At 32.5% G+C, this 17780-nt stretch overlaps 1 long non-coding RNA gene across 1 annotated transcript in view; it reads right to left on the reverse strand.

The window, feature by feature from the left end:
• Positions 1-4335: 4335 nt before the first annotated feature.
• LOC132363713 (uncharacterized) overlaps positions 4336-17780 on the reverse strand; it is a 69754-nt gene continuing 56309 nt past the window's right edge. The window contains exons 3-4 of the long non-coding RNA XR_009502645.1: positions 7762-7868; positions 4336-4783 (exon numbers count right to left, since the gene is read on the reverse strand). This is a non-coding gene — a long non-coding RNA (uncharacterized LOC132363713). The remainder of the gene's footprint in view (positions 4784-7761; positions 7869-17780) is intronic.

Here is a 17780-nt window from a genome sequence, read left to right on the forward strand (position 1 = left end):
AACTTTACTCCTAGGATTTAGCACTTCAGCTTCCCAGCCAAAACCTATGGAATGAATAAGGCTTTGTTCAGTTCTCCCCTCTACTTAATGTTGTGTGTTCTGTTCACAATTTTTTTTCAGCTTATTAACCTGCCAGCTACCTGCTATGAGTAGCCAAATATCTGTTGGGGAAAAGGAGTACCAAACCCTGGGTACACATGCATGCATCCTTACTCTCATAGATCTTTGCCTCACAAATTCTTACTGCCTTGATTATGTCTATTGCCTTCATATATATATATATATATATATATATATATATATATGTATATATACACACACATATATACATTGCATATGTGTGTATGTGTATACACACACACTTAGATATATATATGATATAAAGTTATTCTATTTGTGTTTAAGGAATGGTTATTCTAAACTACTACTCCACTGCTCCAACTTTGCAGAAAGTTGAATCTCATCATTATATTTTAACGCATATTCAATATTTTATTTTTCAATATTTACTTTTTCAGTCAATGACTAGTGTCAATTAAGGTATTGAGCCTCCCTAATAAAGCATAATTTCACTTCCATTTCCTCCTCCCTTTTCTCTTGCTACTATCTATCAAGGATATTTGAACAAGATTTTTTTTTAGTGATACATATTAAAATACTTTTGTAGATTGATCTAAACATGGTGGGTTTTGGCTCCTTGGATCAACATAAAAGAGAGCCCCTTTGCATTCTCTGCCATATTTCAGAAATGTTCCCTTGCTTATGTTTGAACTGAGCCTTCCTTCTATAATCCACTTCTATCTACTCTTGATCTTTCAGGGGTTCTTCGTGATTTCTGGTTTACTGAGGATACCATGGAATTACATACAATCCATGGAATTGTTATAAATATTGTTTTGTTTTATTTTCTGAATGTGAGGGGTGGTATTAACATAAGATCATCATGAATCAGAGCCAGTGTTTAAGTTAAAGCAGGTTTTGTTTTGTTTTGTTTTAGTCATCATTTCTTCAAAGCCTAGAAAACCTGGAACTTTCAAACTATTTTAATCACTACTTTGCATGTAAAATGTAATTTTGACCAAAGAGGGGGCTCCTTTTAAACATAGAATTATTTTCACGCATTGAGTAAAAGAATTGCTTAGTCTGTACTTGTGAAATACAAAGTGAATTTGTTTATGTTGTGTACATATGTCCATCTGGAATATTTAGTTTCCCATTTATCGTAGTAACACACCTCGATTTTCCTATTCATTCAAGCTATGCAGACAGTATTGCTCTTTCCACATAAATATTATTTAGATGTAAGGTTTGATAAATGCTTTAGGGATTAGTTATAACAATCTGTTTAAATAACAATGGTACAATCCTTGGATTTACAAATGCTTACTATCAAAGAACATAGAATTATTGATATTACAATGTACCACTTTCACATTTTGCACATTTAGGACAAAAATAAAACCTTCCAAGTTTTGTATAAAATTTTGATCATTTTATTTTTAACATTATCTACTAAATACAACATTAGCTGAGATTTTAAAAACAACGCTATGAGAAACCCCCATCCCCGCAAAAAATAATAAGACTTCCACAAGGAGTATCCCAACTTTTGCTGGAAATATGCAGTGTATACGTGATGAGCACACATGTATAAAACCAATTTTGTTAATCAATTTGAGTGTTGCTACAGGAAAAATAGATAGATAAATATACATAAGGTAATGCCTTGGCTGTGGCTTATCACAAACATGTTTTCATTTAGCACAAGACATGTTTTAATGAGAAGATTTTAGTTATTTTGCAGGTAAATAAGGTAAATAACTGTTCACCATAAAATCATCAGCTGTATTTCAGAATCTCATTACACATTTTGGCTTTTGATATTACTTTTTGTATAGGTGATCACAACCACAAACTTTTTGAAAACATTTTATTATGTAAATATTGTTTATTGTTTTATATTTTTGTGTCATGCATTCATTGTGATTGATTTCTAAATATACTTTTGTAATAATTATTTTTCAAGAAAGAATTATTTTGACACTGTATTTGCAAAGATTGGCAGTTAAAAAAGGTGTCTTTTAAGTTATTCAACTTGAATAGTCAAACATGTACATATGAGATATCAGCATCGTTATTTTGCCTCTTATAATTACATACTTTTATAGAAAGGCGCATCAATAAACCTTATTAACTAAAATACACCAAACATTCTATTAAGAAAGTTGTCTAATACAGTAGTAATTTTTCCTCTACTTTTTTCTAAAAATTAAAGAAATAATTTACTATACAAAATCAGTATTACTGAGTTGCTATTAAATCTTTAAAGCTATAAAAATGGAGGCACTGGATAGAAAAATACATTATATTAATACATATTTATAATAGTGCTGTATATGATATATTATTATTGTAAAGTACAATACAAGGGAATACAAGTTGAAAAACAAGGGAAAGTATAGTCACGGCCTCTATAGCCCACTCCCAAACTTGAGAACACAGGTCTTCTGGGCATATACTCACAAGCTGATACACAGTAACCCTGCTGACTACAATGGGAAAAGGCTGACTTTAAAAAATTAATTGAAAGTTACAGCACATTAAAGATGTGTTGACTGCTCTAATAGGTCTTGTGAAACAGAGAAGCATCTATTAACCCTCCAATCCTAGTGATTCTGTGTGGGTAGGTTCATGAGATGAAAACCCAGCAGCCAATTCAGAGAAGCAAAAATGATAGGGCTGATGACAAGAGGAAACATTACTTTTCCTTATCTTATTCAATTTTCCAACTAAGTAGTTGGAAATATAGAATACTTCTCCAAGTTTATTTTACAGTTGTGCTAAAAATGAGTTTTCTAGTTTCCAGTAAATAGTTACTAATTTTGTTCATGGTGTCTGTTTTCCCCATTATTTTCTTGCTTTATAATTTCATGCTTAAAGGCATTTTTTAAATAAATGATTATTTCAATGACTATTCTATTTAAATGTAAGCTACCAGAGGCTAAGAAATGTCAGATTGCTTTGTCTACCGTGTGTGTGTGTGTGTGTGTGTGTGTGTGTATGTGTGTAATAGAGCATCTGAACTGGAGAATTTAGGGGAAATATGTTTTTTCAGAAAATGAAAGCATGAATATTATCTGGACTCTAAATTGGGGACAATATTCACTTCACACCTCTAATATCTCCTAGAATTATCCTTTTAAGTAGATGTTACTAGGTTGCTGGCTTTTTTACATAATATTCAGAACAACCCTTGAATTATCATTGTAACTGCCAGTGCCAGATGTTCTATGTGCATTTTTGGGCAAGTAAGAATCTCACTGAGCTCATTAAACTCCTGACCAAAATGTTTGTTTTTTACCATGAATCTTGCCAGTCCATTAAACCCTAACAATAATTTCGACAGGTACAGGGCTCCAGCTTTTGCCCACTTTATTCAGTTATAATTGTTCCTCTGTGATTTGAACTTTTTCATAAAATTTCTAAATCAATATTTGAATAGATGTGGAGAGCTAAATGTAGGGTATTTGTGTTTGCTTCATTAAAACCAAAGTATTCAACAAAATGCCACTGTACCTTCTTTGTTTTCTTCTTCATACATGTTCTCTATCATGAGAATTTAGATGCTAACTTTTGTTAGCCAGTACACTGTGAGATTTAAAAAAACCCATAGAATTAAAAAAAAACTTTTCCTAGTATAGCACGTTTTCAAATTTAAAGTATGTGATTTGTTTTTAATTCAGAGTAGTACACATGTGCATAAGATGGAATTGTGCTCAAACACACTGGCTTTACCTGTACATTTTAGGTACTTGTAAGAAATGTGTAAACTTCCATATGATACAGTGGATGAAGGGAAGAGGCACACTCAAAAAGCTTTTCTGTTTCAAATCACAGAGCTTTTCTCTATCTTTGTGACATTTTGAGACTAGTAGAAAGAAACACATTTTGAATCTGGTGGTGTCTAAGTATATATATATGAGTATGTAACACAGGGAATTCTGGTTGATTAGCAGAGCATGCCAGTTTCAAACAGTAAATGCATGGATGCACCTGTTATTTTGCACAGCAGATTCATATGTATTTATTTGGAATTTTTTCCAACTTTCTGACATTTGGAATCAAGTAAAAACATGATCAGAAATGATATTTTCATGAGTTGGTTGGTTGGATTTTAGGCAGCAGAGTAAACAGGCTCAATTCTTTTGATTATGTAGGATCTCAAAACGTTAAAAGATGCAATCAATAGGCAAAAAAGATGTTAATCTAGAATGGATAGAGATTTTAAAATAACATTTTTTTGTGAACTAGAAGTGAATTGGTATGTGGAATCTGAATCTGTAATATGGTGATGCATTTACAGTTGCTGAAGATGTCATACTGGTGATTCCACAGCCTTAATTAGTTTGGATTGGAGAGGAGAGAAGAGAGATAATACCTAGCCAGTCAACAGGTGTCCTTAGGGCAGCCCTCATCAAAATTACTACCATCTCTTTCTGAAGATCAGACTCAGTTCCTTACATATACATGAGGTGGTTCTATTTAATACAATCTATTAAGATCTTGGGGTTTCCCTTACCTTTTTAATTGGAGAGGATTCATTTTTATGATAAATATAACAAGAGTAGTTTGGTGAAGGCAGTCAACTTTTTGAGGCATTCACTTTTTCATGAAATAAGCAAACATTTGAATTCTTCCCATGCCATGTGTCTGCTTCCTATTTTTATGGCAGTTGCTTTTTAAAAGAGTGTCTTTTTAACTGCTGTTGTTCTTCTTTTATATCCTGGAGGGAAGGAGAAAACAAGCTCATATTTTTCTTTCAGCTTGGAAAGAGAAAAAATATTCCCCCCAAACAAAAATATTGACAGTCAGGAGGTCCAGACAATATCAGTAAGCCAGAGCTGTGAAAGACATAAATAAGACTTTTTTTTGGCCAAAGGGATGTAAGCAGATATATGCAGTTCGTGCTACATGCTCAATTTTATTTTCCTGGGGGTGACATTTCTTAAGGTGACTGACAATGGTTTTTTTTCCCCATCAATTCTTCTGTTATCAGTTAGTTGTATTCGTGTGTCTTCTTTCCTCCACTATGCTAGGTCTCCTTGTGAAAACAGCAATAATTATATGGTTAACTGGGGGACTTATTAACAAGAAGACAGACATTATAAGATTTACTTGATGAATTGTCTCTGTCTCTCTTAAAGAACATGGTTTTTCAAATTAACAACCAATAGAGATGTGGGTACATGGTTGAATAGTATTTCCTTGGAGTTTATTTACTACAAACAAAGAAACAAACAAAAACCCAAAAAGGACAAAGTAATTTAGGGACAACTTAAATGATGTGATGATTGTTCCAAAGTTGCTTAATACCAAAAAGATACACTTAACTTGTAAATGAAAATTAAGCAAGTGGTAACTGTGCTCCTCTCATTTATGTTTACTTTAATTTTTAAGGTTAGAATCAGTGACTAAAAGAAAATGACATCTGATACTCCTATACGTAATAAGAAATTTAATATTTTTTATCCAAGGCTTTTGACGTCTATTATGAAAATAGAGAACAGTTCTCTTGTAGATAAACTCCTTTAGTTCAATGCCCATCCATTGACTCAGTAACTCGAAAAGCTGAATGATTGTCAAGCACTAGAAATACAAAGATAAAAAGTCATAAATGATAAAAGTCATTCATGTGCTTTTAGCATTTGCCATCCAGTAGCTTACAGTTTTGGGGAAGAAATATAATTATCTATAATATAAGGTGAAAAAAAGTACAACGTGCTGTGGAAATACAGATATCATATTTAGCTTTGTGTCCTCAACATGGTGCCTGGAATGAAGGAAGCAGTGAATAAATTTAGTAGTATTGTATTCAAGGTGGAACAAAAAAAAGAGAGGCCCTTGATATTGCTTGCTGCTTTCTTTTTCTTATCATAGCTCATATTTTATCAATATGATTATTACAATATTTTTCTGAGGTATCTGGATATCATTGGAAAATGAGCAGAGAAACTTCTGTGACTCACTTTTAAAACAGTGGACACAGGGCTTCCCTGGTGGCGCAGTGGTTGAGAATCTGCCTGCCAATGCAGGGAACACGGGTTCGAGCCCTGGTCTGGGAAGATCCCACATGCCGCGGAGCAACTAGGCCCGTGAGCCACAGCTACTGAGCCTGCGCGTCTGGAGCCTGTGCTCCGCAACAAGAGAGGCCACGATAGTGAGAGGCCCACGCACCACGATGAAGAGTGGCTCCCGCTTGCCACAACTAGAGAAAGCCCTTGCACAGAAACGAAGACCCAACACAGCCATAAATAAATAAATAAATAAATAAATAAAATAAAACCAAAGTTAAAAAAAAAAAAAAAAGTGTGAAACCTACCAGGATTCTACATCAAAAGACATAAAGAAGGAACAACAACAAGACGGGTAGAAGGGTCATACTCTAAAAAAACAAACAAACAAACAAAAAAAAACAGTGGACACAGAGAAGAAAGTATTCTTAATGAGATTATATACTGAGCAATAAATAAATAAATGTTGACTCTTTGGGAGCAATGTACATGTAAATACGAGTTGAATGAGTTTATTCAGGATAATTGCCAAATACATACATACATATATATACACACTTTAAAAACATTATTTGTAGAATATTCATATATGATTTTATATCTATATTCATGTATTTTATTGATTAGTTTAATAAAATATCACTGATTTGCAAAATTCTGAATGAATTCTAAGATTTTATCCAAAAGAAAAATGAAGAAGAAAATGAAGATTTATTTTTCATACTGAGCTGTAGTAAAAGCCTGATAAAAGAGAATCAAGGTCAGATTTATGGTTATTTCACCACTAGCATCTTGTCGTAGCATCTGCAAATGATACTTGCATATGTATGAATAGATACATTTGTAAACATTTAAAAATTATTAAATATGTATACTGCAAGTCAAGTCTCATTACATGTCAAAAATAAAATGTAAGGGCCAGTTCCTTCCTAAAAGAACAATCAGAACTAATAGCTGATAACTTTTTGAAAAAACTATAAAAACAAGAGGAAGCATAAAAGCCATGTTTTATAAAACAAAACAAACCAAAAATTTTACTTTTTTCTAATAATATAACCTGCAATCTAGGAAAAATAAACTATAGGAGAAAACTCAAACCACTGGCATAAAAAAGAGGTATATAAGATATATGCTGTGATATTTTGGAGTACTTTATCTTCCAAAGTCTATTATGTGGATTTATGTGTCTCATATTACTTTTATATCTTATTCTATTTCATCTGCTTACATTACAGCAGTTTCTCCTGTCATTAAGTAATTTTTACACAGTATTTTAATAGATGGGTAAAATTTCATTCAGGGGAAACCATAGTTTACTGATATTTGGCATATTTTCGAATATTGCAATGTTTGTATAGCTGTTCACTTCATCTCCCTTTCATATATCAGCAGTCTCTGTTGCCTGATGAAATTTAGTAGTTAAAATTTTTCTGGATAGACACAGGGCTTTTCTATTGAGAGTAGAAGTGGGGAGGAACAGAAGATGTGAGGGGAAATAGACAAGAAAGAAAGGTAGAGCTGTCACTGGAGCAGTATCATTTTGTACCACAATGGTTGATGTAGTGGCAGAATAGAGTTTAATGAGAACACTGATTTTTATTGTGTTCCTACTTCATACTATCTGCTTTATGTACATCATATCTGTTAATCTTCTTAAAAATCCAGTGAAACAAGTACAATAGTTACCCACCTTTTGTGGCTGAAGAAGCTGAAACTCACAGTCTTAGAATCCAAGCTCTCTGGCTCCAAGCTTTCACTGTTGACTGTAAGTTCCTCTGTCAAGTTACCTGATTATGCCTGTGTTCAAGGAGAAGCACAAACAAGTGCAGGAGTCAGTGGTTCCTGCCCAGGTTTCCATCTGGGGCTGCTGGTTTATATTGACATCATAAATCCTGGGATGGAAGTAATTTTGAAAGGTCACCTAATCCATTCACCCTGCCTTAAACTTTCCTGACAGATGGGGAGCTACCTTAATTCTCTACCCCTTCAAAAGAAAGTACAGCTTCCTTCCGTCTCTTATTCCTGGATTTAACAACTCCTAGGGCAGGAAATCTCATCCTTTTTTATAGCATAAATCCCACTCAGTGCTATTTAAGCTTGCTGCTTTTTGCTCTGCTTCTTGAGAACACATAGTGATGTCTAAATAACAGAATTTTCTTTACTTAAAGATGGACACTGAAAATGTCTCTTCTTCAAACTATATAATTCATGTGCTTTTAACTTTTATTAAAAACACATTTTTCAACAACATTAGTTGTCTTTTATTTTTCTTCTTGGCGTTAGAGTTCTTTTCCTTTTTTGTATTAATGGGCTCAGATCAGAGAGTTCTAGAGGGTGTTTGACCTTGGTTTTGCTGGCTTTTCTAGTCCTTTGTTTAAATCCCTTTAAAAAAAATTCCATAGCTGCCCTGTGGTCTTCATCAACAATGTCAAAACATTATGAATATCTTCTCTTTTTTTTTTCCTTTTCGTGAGTCTCATTTGATCACTTGCTTTCTTTTAAAGATTTAATCAAATGTGAGTATGCATAAAACCACTCTTGGTGGGTAAGGAAGTTCTCCAATTCAGATACCCTCCTAGCTAAATATTTATTGGATGATGATGTCTTTTGAAAGTCTGCTTACAGTCATGTTTTTTCTCTCCAGTCCTGTCTGTAGTCCCATTTGATTCACATTGTGCAACTAATAGAGCTTCATCTCTATTCGGTGTTTCCATCTTAAATTTAAATGGGATTAATGCAGTGAAAAGTTCTTTTTAAATGATTAGGTTAATAATCTGGAAATTATGGCTTCCCGAATAAGGCATCCCCAAAGCTCCTTTACTTCATTTTTTAGGACTACTTTTTTGCCTGTCTTCAGATTTCCAAATCATTAATATAATGTTCATGTGATTGATAATTCTAAATATGATTTATCTACTTTGTGTTTTACTTTGAAAAGAGTGGAGACCATCTTCTCAATTGATTCAACAACTGTAGATCTTTCTAGAGGTCACACTGCAAGATGGCATTTGCCATCAATCATGGTTTTAATTAAAACTTGGGTTATAGCTGAGTAAACTTTCTCCTCTGCTGTTAATTTCTCAAGCATTTTTACCCTTGTCTTTTTTTCTTAAAATATATTAAAATAATAATAAGGTGTATAATCTATTTTGTATTTTATATTTCTTGGCACTGCTTAATATTCATGGCTTAGAAAAAACAAGTATAAGTATTAAAATCCGAATGATGTTTCCCCTATAGCCAGAGGTCAACCTGATTATATGTACAATATCAGTCACTGGAATATATAAACTATCCTGAGCATTTATATCCAAGTGTACTTATTAATTTTGTATTAAAAAATAAGCTACCGCTACTTTTGCCTTTCTAATATTTATTGTAAAACTAACAAACAAAACCCCAAACAGGCACTTTACTCATTTAAAGATACGAAGAAATATAGTACTATGTAGATATGTAAAAAGCAGCAAGGTTTGTTCAAGTATTCATGATAATAAAAAGTATCCTATGAAAAATTAACTAAAGGTAATATTTTTAGGATAATAGCTCCACTTTTCCAACCATATGTGCAACCTCCTATGAAATCTGAAAAAGAATACTGTAAATTCATGCTTTCACAGAAACCTAGATCATCTGACTGACATAAACTAACCGTCTTAAAGGACTACCATTGATCTCCAGAAAACCAGAATATTCAACAAACAGGTGACCTTTAAGTAAAAGTTTAGATTAGATCCACTCTACAAATGTAAGAATTTCAAAATCACATATATTATTAAATATTTGAGAAGTAGTAAAATAATTTGAGACATACATTCTGGGTTTAAACCATTCGAAAAACTATGTAACCATCTGAGATGTGCATAATATAAAATATCTAAATATTTTATGAAGTTAAAATAAAATCCATTTTGCATGTCAACTTGTTAATCTTCAATTACATGAAACTACATTTTTACCTTTTGAAATGGTGTATGTCTAGTTCATACTCTTAGTACATTTTGGCTACTATAACAACAACAACAAAAAACACAGACTGGGTAGCTTATAAACAATAGAAATTTATTTTTCATTGTTCTGGAGGTTGGAATTCAAGATCCAGATTCCAGTGTAATCGGGTTTTGGTGAAGGCACTCTTTAGGTTGCAGACTGCTGATACGTGCTGACATTGCAGAAGGGGCAAGGGACTTTCTTGTGCTTCTTTTATAAAAGCATTTATCTCAGTTATGAGGGTCACACCCTCAGACCTAATCACCTTCCATAGGCCCCACCTCCTAACACTATCACCTTGGGCATTAGGTTTTCAACCTATGAATTTTGGGATGAATGCAAACATTCAGGCCATAGCATCTATTTTTTAAAAATTATAAGTATGCATTCAAAGACAACACTGTACCCAGACAAATCATGTTTTATATGAAGTTTCACAGGAAATTCTTAAGAAAGTTAAGAGCAACAGCTGTATCAAGCTTCATATCAAAATTTTTATAAATAATATTTGAAACTCTAACTTATATCACTATTTTCAAATTTTTGCTGAAACTTTAGATCAACGAGAAATAGTTTTATTTTTTCAGTTCAGTAGTGGTTCACCCAGATTATAAAACCTGCCATAAAGAGGTAAGAAAATGTAAAGGATGAAAAATGCTAAAATATTATAAAAGATTCTTTACTTTATATTCCAACAATAGATCATTTTAGGACATTTTAGGATATAAATTAGTAGATAAAATTTAAATCTCTATTAGTGAAAAGCATTTATTCTGATGAAATATTTGAATTAAGATTAGCCAATTCAGAATCGATAAACTGTCAATCCATTTTGCTAGCCAATGATTTCCTTAAAAGTATTCAGAATAGCAGCATTCTTTTGAATTGACACAACAAACCCGGCATATTTTTTCTCTCATTTAATGTAACTTAGTCTGTATGGTTTTTACATGAGAAAAGCCTGTAAGAATTGTCTTTGTACTATACTATACCTGTATATACAAGAAAGACTTTATTTATTTATTTTTTTAAAGAAAAACTTATATTTTCAAGTATTTTAATCATTCTTAATGGTTTTGATTCCCACAAAATTTTCATATCTAATTGATTTTTCCTTTCTCAGTAAATTATTAAAATAACTTTCTCTTTTAAAGATTTGTTAAATGAAAATTCAGTATGTTTCAATTATCTTTAGGTTAAATTTATTAGTATTGCCTGATGACAGTAAGAGATGCATTGCAAATTAGATGACTTGGAGTCACATCAGTATTCAAAGTCAGATGATGAAACATTTAAAGAACAGATCTGGTGACTTCCCTGTAAAAATCCATATAAAGGGAAATAGTTATACCACAAGGAGTCAGCACTGATGGATGAGTGTATTGGAAAAAAACACAGTAAATGGGAGATCGACAAGAACCATTTCCAAATTAGATTTTTCAATTCAACAATATGAAACCAAGCTGGTGCACATCAGAAAGTTGTTCACACAGGGGAAAAACATGATTATGGTATTTCTCACTGAATCAAGATAAAACAAATATTATATTCAACACATTTCACCTTACACAATCCAGTGACTGATATAGGGAGAAGTGATTCTTACATGTTTATCATACATGAATAATGGGGTATATAATGAAGGATTTACACCAAAAAGAAAAAAAGTAGTAGATTTGTCTTACCAATTTTAAAAATGTTGCTATTCTTAACTTGTTTAGGAAATCATTTTTTACAAAGGTAAAATATCAAGCAAAAGAGAGAGGCAGTTTACTAATTCTAATGTATAATGCAGGTATTAACATCATGAGGAAATAATAGAAAGCTTTCTATGGATTGTGGCTTACTTGCTATTTTTAAACTAAAGCAATTAATGTTATTCTGGAGTTTAGCTTTACGTTGCCACTAATAATATTGGTTCTGAAACTCTGTGGATCTAAACCATTTTGATTTTAGTCTAAAGGTTATGGGTGAACTTTTAAGCTAGATGTTGCTAATTTTAATTATGCCTAGAATGAACCTGTATGACATATTTTGGAAGTATCTTAGTCTCAGAACTGAAGTAAATTCAACTTTTCTTAGAAATTCAGACGTTCAATACCCTATATTAATCATTTGTACTATAACTTGATATTTATACTGAGCACAGATTTCTGTTTCTATGAATATAGAAAAAATATAAAACAAGCAAGAGGCTTTCAGCAGAATGTAAATCAATACTTTGGCAAAATATAACCTGTTAACTTTTCTCTATTACTATCCAAACCCCAGGCTAATAGCACTTCAATATTTCAAATGTTAAGTAAATCTTTTATAACAAAACTGTACTTTTGAAACCAAACATATGTCTGGTTTTGATTTGTTATTCCCACATAAGCACAGAACATAAACTACTTCACATTGCTATGGCTTTACCACAAGCATGCTTTCTCTAGTCTGTGAGCATAAAATGTGAAACAGGCTCTTTCATAAAGGAGGAAATCAGCTTTAAAAAAAGTCACCATAGCTTAGTAACTTCACCTTTCTATCCCTCAACCATATACAAGAAGGCCACTTTTTTTCCCCAGAGGATGCCTCAAATCAATACGTTTTTCTTTGGTTTTATTCTTTTTACCTTAAAGAATAGGAGTAAAATTTCCTTGTGATGAGTGGGCATTTAAACATTACTTCTGTTGATCATATTTTCTTGGGTTATATTCAAAACCAAATCCATTTTGCAAATGTATGGAGATCCCAAATTTTTACTTCAACTTTATTAAGACAAGTCCTACCCTACAATATTTCTTTGATTTAAGAAGATTTATTAATAAATACTGAGACGATTATTTTGCCTATATGACCAACTCAGTTATCCTAAATCTAATTTAATTTGAAAATCTCAATCACCATGGCACTATTAAAAAGAGTATTTCTCTTTTCTAACTTTACTGTGTTATGGTTCTGTTATACAGTAATTTAATCAGAATCTATACCCACCGAATCTCCATATCTGTGATGGAATTGATTCTCTGCTAGACTATGTCAAGTGGATCAGGGTGGTAACATGTCCTTCTGATTAAAACATAGCAATAACCTGGCAGGACATCTGCAACTGCTCAGGAGACTGAGCAAGTCACTTGATTCCTATGGATCCAAGTCTATGGAAAATGTTAAAAACCTCTTTATTAAAAAAAAAAAAAAATCCAACTTTTAGACAGAAACCAACTTGCCCATGTAATATTGTTTATATAAAAATCAAATAGTATAATCATATATATATTTGGTTTATGAAAAAACTTGAGATGTTCTGATTGCGCAAAGAAGTAAGGACAGCATCCATGCAATTTCTGCATAATCCATTATGTAGAGTATATTGACTCAGGAAGATGTATTGTGTCTATGTTTTTTCCATCAATATTCTGCAATTGAGACACAGAAATACCAATAGACTTTTCTCAAAGAAGCCATTTAATGCCTTCCAAGTATGTGTGGGACATACCAAGGAGAGCACACTAGGATATCCCTTCTCTTGGTTAGTTTAGGGGCTTCTCTTGGTGGAAGGATTTTTTCTTTTTCATGATTGTGATGGGAATTTCCACTTGGGTGCATTATTTAGAAGAAAACAAAATAATTTTCTATAAAGAATAACTTTAATTTTAAACTTCCTGTATAGAAACACAAAGCAAAAGGCAGAACACCTGGAATAAGATCTTGCAATTGTGAATATTATATAATAACTCTTAGAAATACTATAATGTAAAAATGAATGAATGTGATAACCATTTTTGTGCATTTCAAATGGTGATGTGTACTTATGTGACTTTCTACTTATGAATCATACTCAATGTTATATTTTTATTTTTTGTGCCCCTGTATGTCAACATAAATATAAGCATTAAGGAAATCTTGGTGTTACTGTATGTACTGTTATTTTAGTGGTCATACTTTGTTCTCAGACCTCTTCTATGGAGGAGATAAGGAGGTCAACACTAGTACCAAGTTGGATATCACATCAGCACGCTGATTGGTGTCTTTTCTCTGAACCATTAAAACCCTGTTTGCTTGATTGGCAGCGTAGGGCTATATCACTATGTTCGTGCTTGCTGTTGATTTTGTCTTTCTGTTTTATGTGATTAAGCTCCATTATGAGGATTTTCAGGTCACCCACATTTAAATGTTATTCCAGCTGATGGGCACTTTGATCAGTTTGTTCCACAACTTTTCTTTGAAAATCACATGTTCCCTTTCAAAAGATTTCTCAGCAAAAATGGTTTTAAATTAAATCATCAAAAAAAAAAAAAATGCACAGAGGCCAATTAATATACTCACTGACCTGGATTGTGCGCCCTCTTCTTTCTTTAATCCTGACCCATGCAGTTAATTTAGAAGACAAGTATTTAACATGTGACTAAGGGGAAAAAAAAGAGAGAGAGAGAAAAAAAAAAATCCACTAATCTAAGACTGCCTGTGCATAGCACAGGGAGATCAGCTCGGTGCTTTGTGACCACCTAGAGGGGTGGGATGGGGAGGGTGGGAGGGAGGGAGATGCAAGAGGGAAGAGAAATGGGAACATATTGTATATGTATAACTGATTCACTTTGTTATAAAGCAGAAGCTAACACACTATTGTAAGGCAATTATACTTCAATAAAGATGTTTAAAAAAAAAAAAAAAAAAAAAAGACTGCCTGTGCATTGGCCTCAGAAATTATTTTCCACATGGTTCAATGGAATGAGAAAACCATACCACTTGCTGTGCTATTGTTATTGTTGAAATGTGTGAACTTTATTCTGTAATCTATTGATTGATGCAGGATATTCATTTGCCGTTGATTTAGCTATGAATATAATGCATAGAGACCTCAAAACAAAGGTTACATTTTTATGTAAAAATTTCTTAAGGTTCAATATATAAAGGAATTTCACTTACAAGATTATATCATGAGACAGCATTTATATTTTCCTATTAAAAATTATTTAAAATGTAAGTGTATAATGAAGTGGACTACTAATACTATACTAATACTATACTAGGTAGAAATTTCACTTTTATCCTTACAATTAATCAACCATGTTAAAATAGTGTTATTTTACTGATAATCATTTTTGTCTTCCAGAGAAATTTCATTTTTTTCCCTGCTCTTTGCAAGAAGATCTGATAATAATACTTATTTCTCTCGAAGGCTGTGTTCATGTATGTGTGTCCTCATAGTTATAATTACATTTTTTCTTACTTTTTTGCTCTCTCTTAGTGTATCACCATTGTTACACTTTAAATAATAGTTCAAGTTATCAAGTACCCCAAGGGCATTGATATTTTTTCAGTGAGTTCAAGATATATTCCCAACTTAAAACACACTTGTAATGAATTCCACCCCTGCATAGCTGAAAGGCATTTTATGTATCAGGGTCTCCAGGGCTTTTCAGGTCTGGAGATTATGATGCAGCAATTAAAGTGAGGATTGTTGTAGCATTCTCATTTTTTGAACAGAGCTCCATGTTCTGAAATTGACAGAAAATGTTTAATTCTAGACGTTAAAGGATACTGTCTGGAACATTTGCATTAATAAAGGGGAAACCATGCAGCGGGTCATGTTACTTTCAAGCAGATTAAAGAATGTATAATGACAAAAAAACTCAGGGAACTTCCTTATAACAAGAAAAGAAGGTTGGAGACTCTTACATAGAGCTTTCAAATGACTGTGCAGTGTTAAGCTGACATGTGAGAAAAGAGATTAACTGATGGCACTGACAGCATGAACCTGCCAGAAAACTAACCATGCTACTTCCTGATCTTAGTACTACTCATCAATGTCAAATTATAACATCCTAAGGGAGACAAGGGGATTACAAAATATTAAAATGAAGATATTGGGAAAATCTCTATCAATGCTAGATCTTGGTACAATCTCCATAAGGAAAAAAAGAAGTAATGTGTTTCTAAATTCATGCGTTCAGAAATAGAGGTTGCCAACACTTCTCATTACTAAAACTAAGATATTATTATGTACCTCAATATGTGATTGCAATTTCAAAACTCTACTGCCTAACTGGATGAAATTGATACTTTACAGCATTTGTCAAAGAACCTAAAACTAAATCAACTTAATAATAAAAGCAAATAATTGTGTAACACTTGATAGTGTTCTCACTCTAGATATTTGATTTGTGCCTCATAGTAAGTCTCTTAGTAGTTAAGTCAGGTAGTCTTATTTTATCCATTTTTATTGCCAAGAAACTGAGGCTTTTTGCTACTAAATGTCTTCCCTGAGGTTATCAGTAGGTTGTGAAAGCAGGTCTCAAATATAAGTCTTCTCATTTCCTATTCTATGCTCTTTCATTTATGCTATACTGCGACTTAATTAGACTCTTAAATGATTTTATTTATAAGCATCTAAAGCCAGACACCTTTATTTTTTTAAGGCTGTACTCATGTGCAACTGAGAGTGAAAGGTCACTCTAATATGTTCAGTTTTTTGTGACTCACATTTATTCCCTATGTAAAATGGCAATACGCTTCATGAAATGAAGCTATGTCATCAAAATCAGGTCCTAATGAGATTGAGTTTAAAGCTAGTTGTCAGGCTTCTGGTGTGAAATGGACTAGTTCCTAAGTCATATCCTCATTATCCACTAAAAGACCTGTGGACACACAGGACAAAAGATAACTCTTCACAGCATCAAAAGAAACTAAGCTTTACAGACACATAATTGTCCAAATCTGGGAGGATTCTCCAGAAAATGGAATTTCAGATCTTTGCTTCAATAAAAACAGTGTCAAAGTTTCTGTTTCCACATAGGATGTAACAGAAGTTCACTATGATATAATGCTCCAAAATTAACAATGAGAATCTGGATCAACTACAAAATTCATAGTTAGAGTGTCTATATTAATATCAGACAAGCTAGATTTCAGAATATAATACTAGTAATAGAAAGGATTATTTCACGAAGATAAAAAGGGGTCAGTTTACCAAGAAGACACACCAGTCCTAACAGCAGAACTTCAAAATACATGAAGAAAAATGTGATGGAATTGAAAGGAAAAATGAAGAAACTAAAGTGATAGTTGGAGACTTGAATACTGCTTTCTCAGAAATTAGACAGTAAATCAATAATGTCATAGAAGAATTGGCCAATGTTACCTACCAAGTAAGCCAAACTGATGTTTATAGAACACTCTATTCAAGAACAATAAATACATGGTATTTTAAAATACACATAAAGATATATATATATATATATATTTTCCAGGCCACAAAACAAACCTCAAGGAATAGAAATCATTCAAATTATGCTCCCAGATTACAACAGAATTAAACTAGAAACCAGTGACAGAATTATATTTAGAAAATCCCTAAGTATTGGGATATTAAACAACATAATTGCAAATATCGCATGGGTCAAATAAAAAGTCTCAAGAAATTTTAAAAAATATTTTGAACTGAGTAAAAAAAGAAATCATTTCAAAATTTGTGGAAGGCAGCCGAAGCACTGCAGAGAGTAAAATTTGTAGTATTATTAAATGCTTTTATAAGAAGAGAAGGAAGGTCCCCAAACAGTAATGTAAACCTCCACCTTAAGAAACTAGAAAAAGAGCAAATGAAAACCAAAGTAATTAGTAAATAAAAACAGAGCACCTCGGCATATACATTTCTGAAAGCAGCACCATGTGCAATTATCTGGCTAGAACTTGGTGCAAAAGATTGAGTGACAAGAGGAGTAAATCAGAAGTAAAATA

The sequence above is a fragment of the Balaenoptera ricei genome, chromosome 3 (assembly GCF_028023285.1).
Source record: "Balaenoptera ricei isolate mBalRic1 chromosome 3, mBalRic1.hap2, whole genome shotgun sequence".
Lineage (NCBI taxonomy): Eukaryota > Metazoa > Chordata > Mammalia > Artiodactyla > Balaenopteridae > Balaenoptera > Balaenoptera ricei.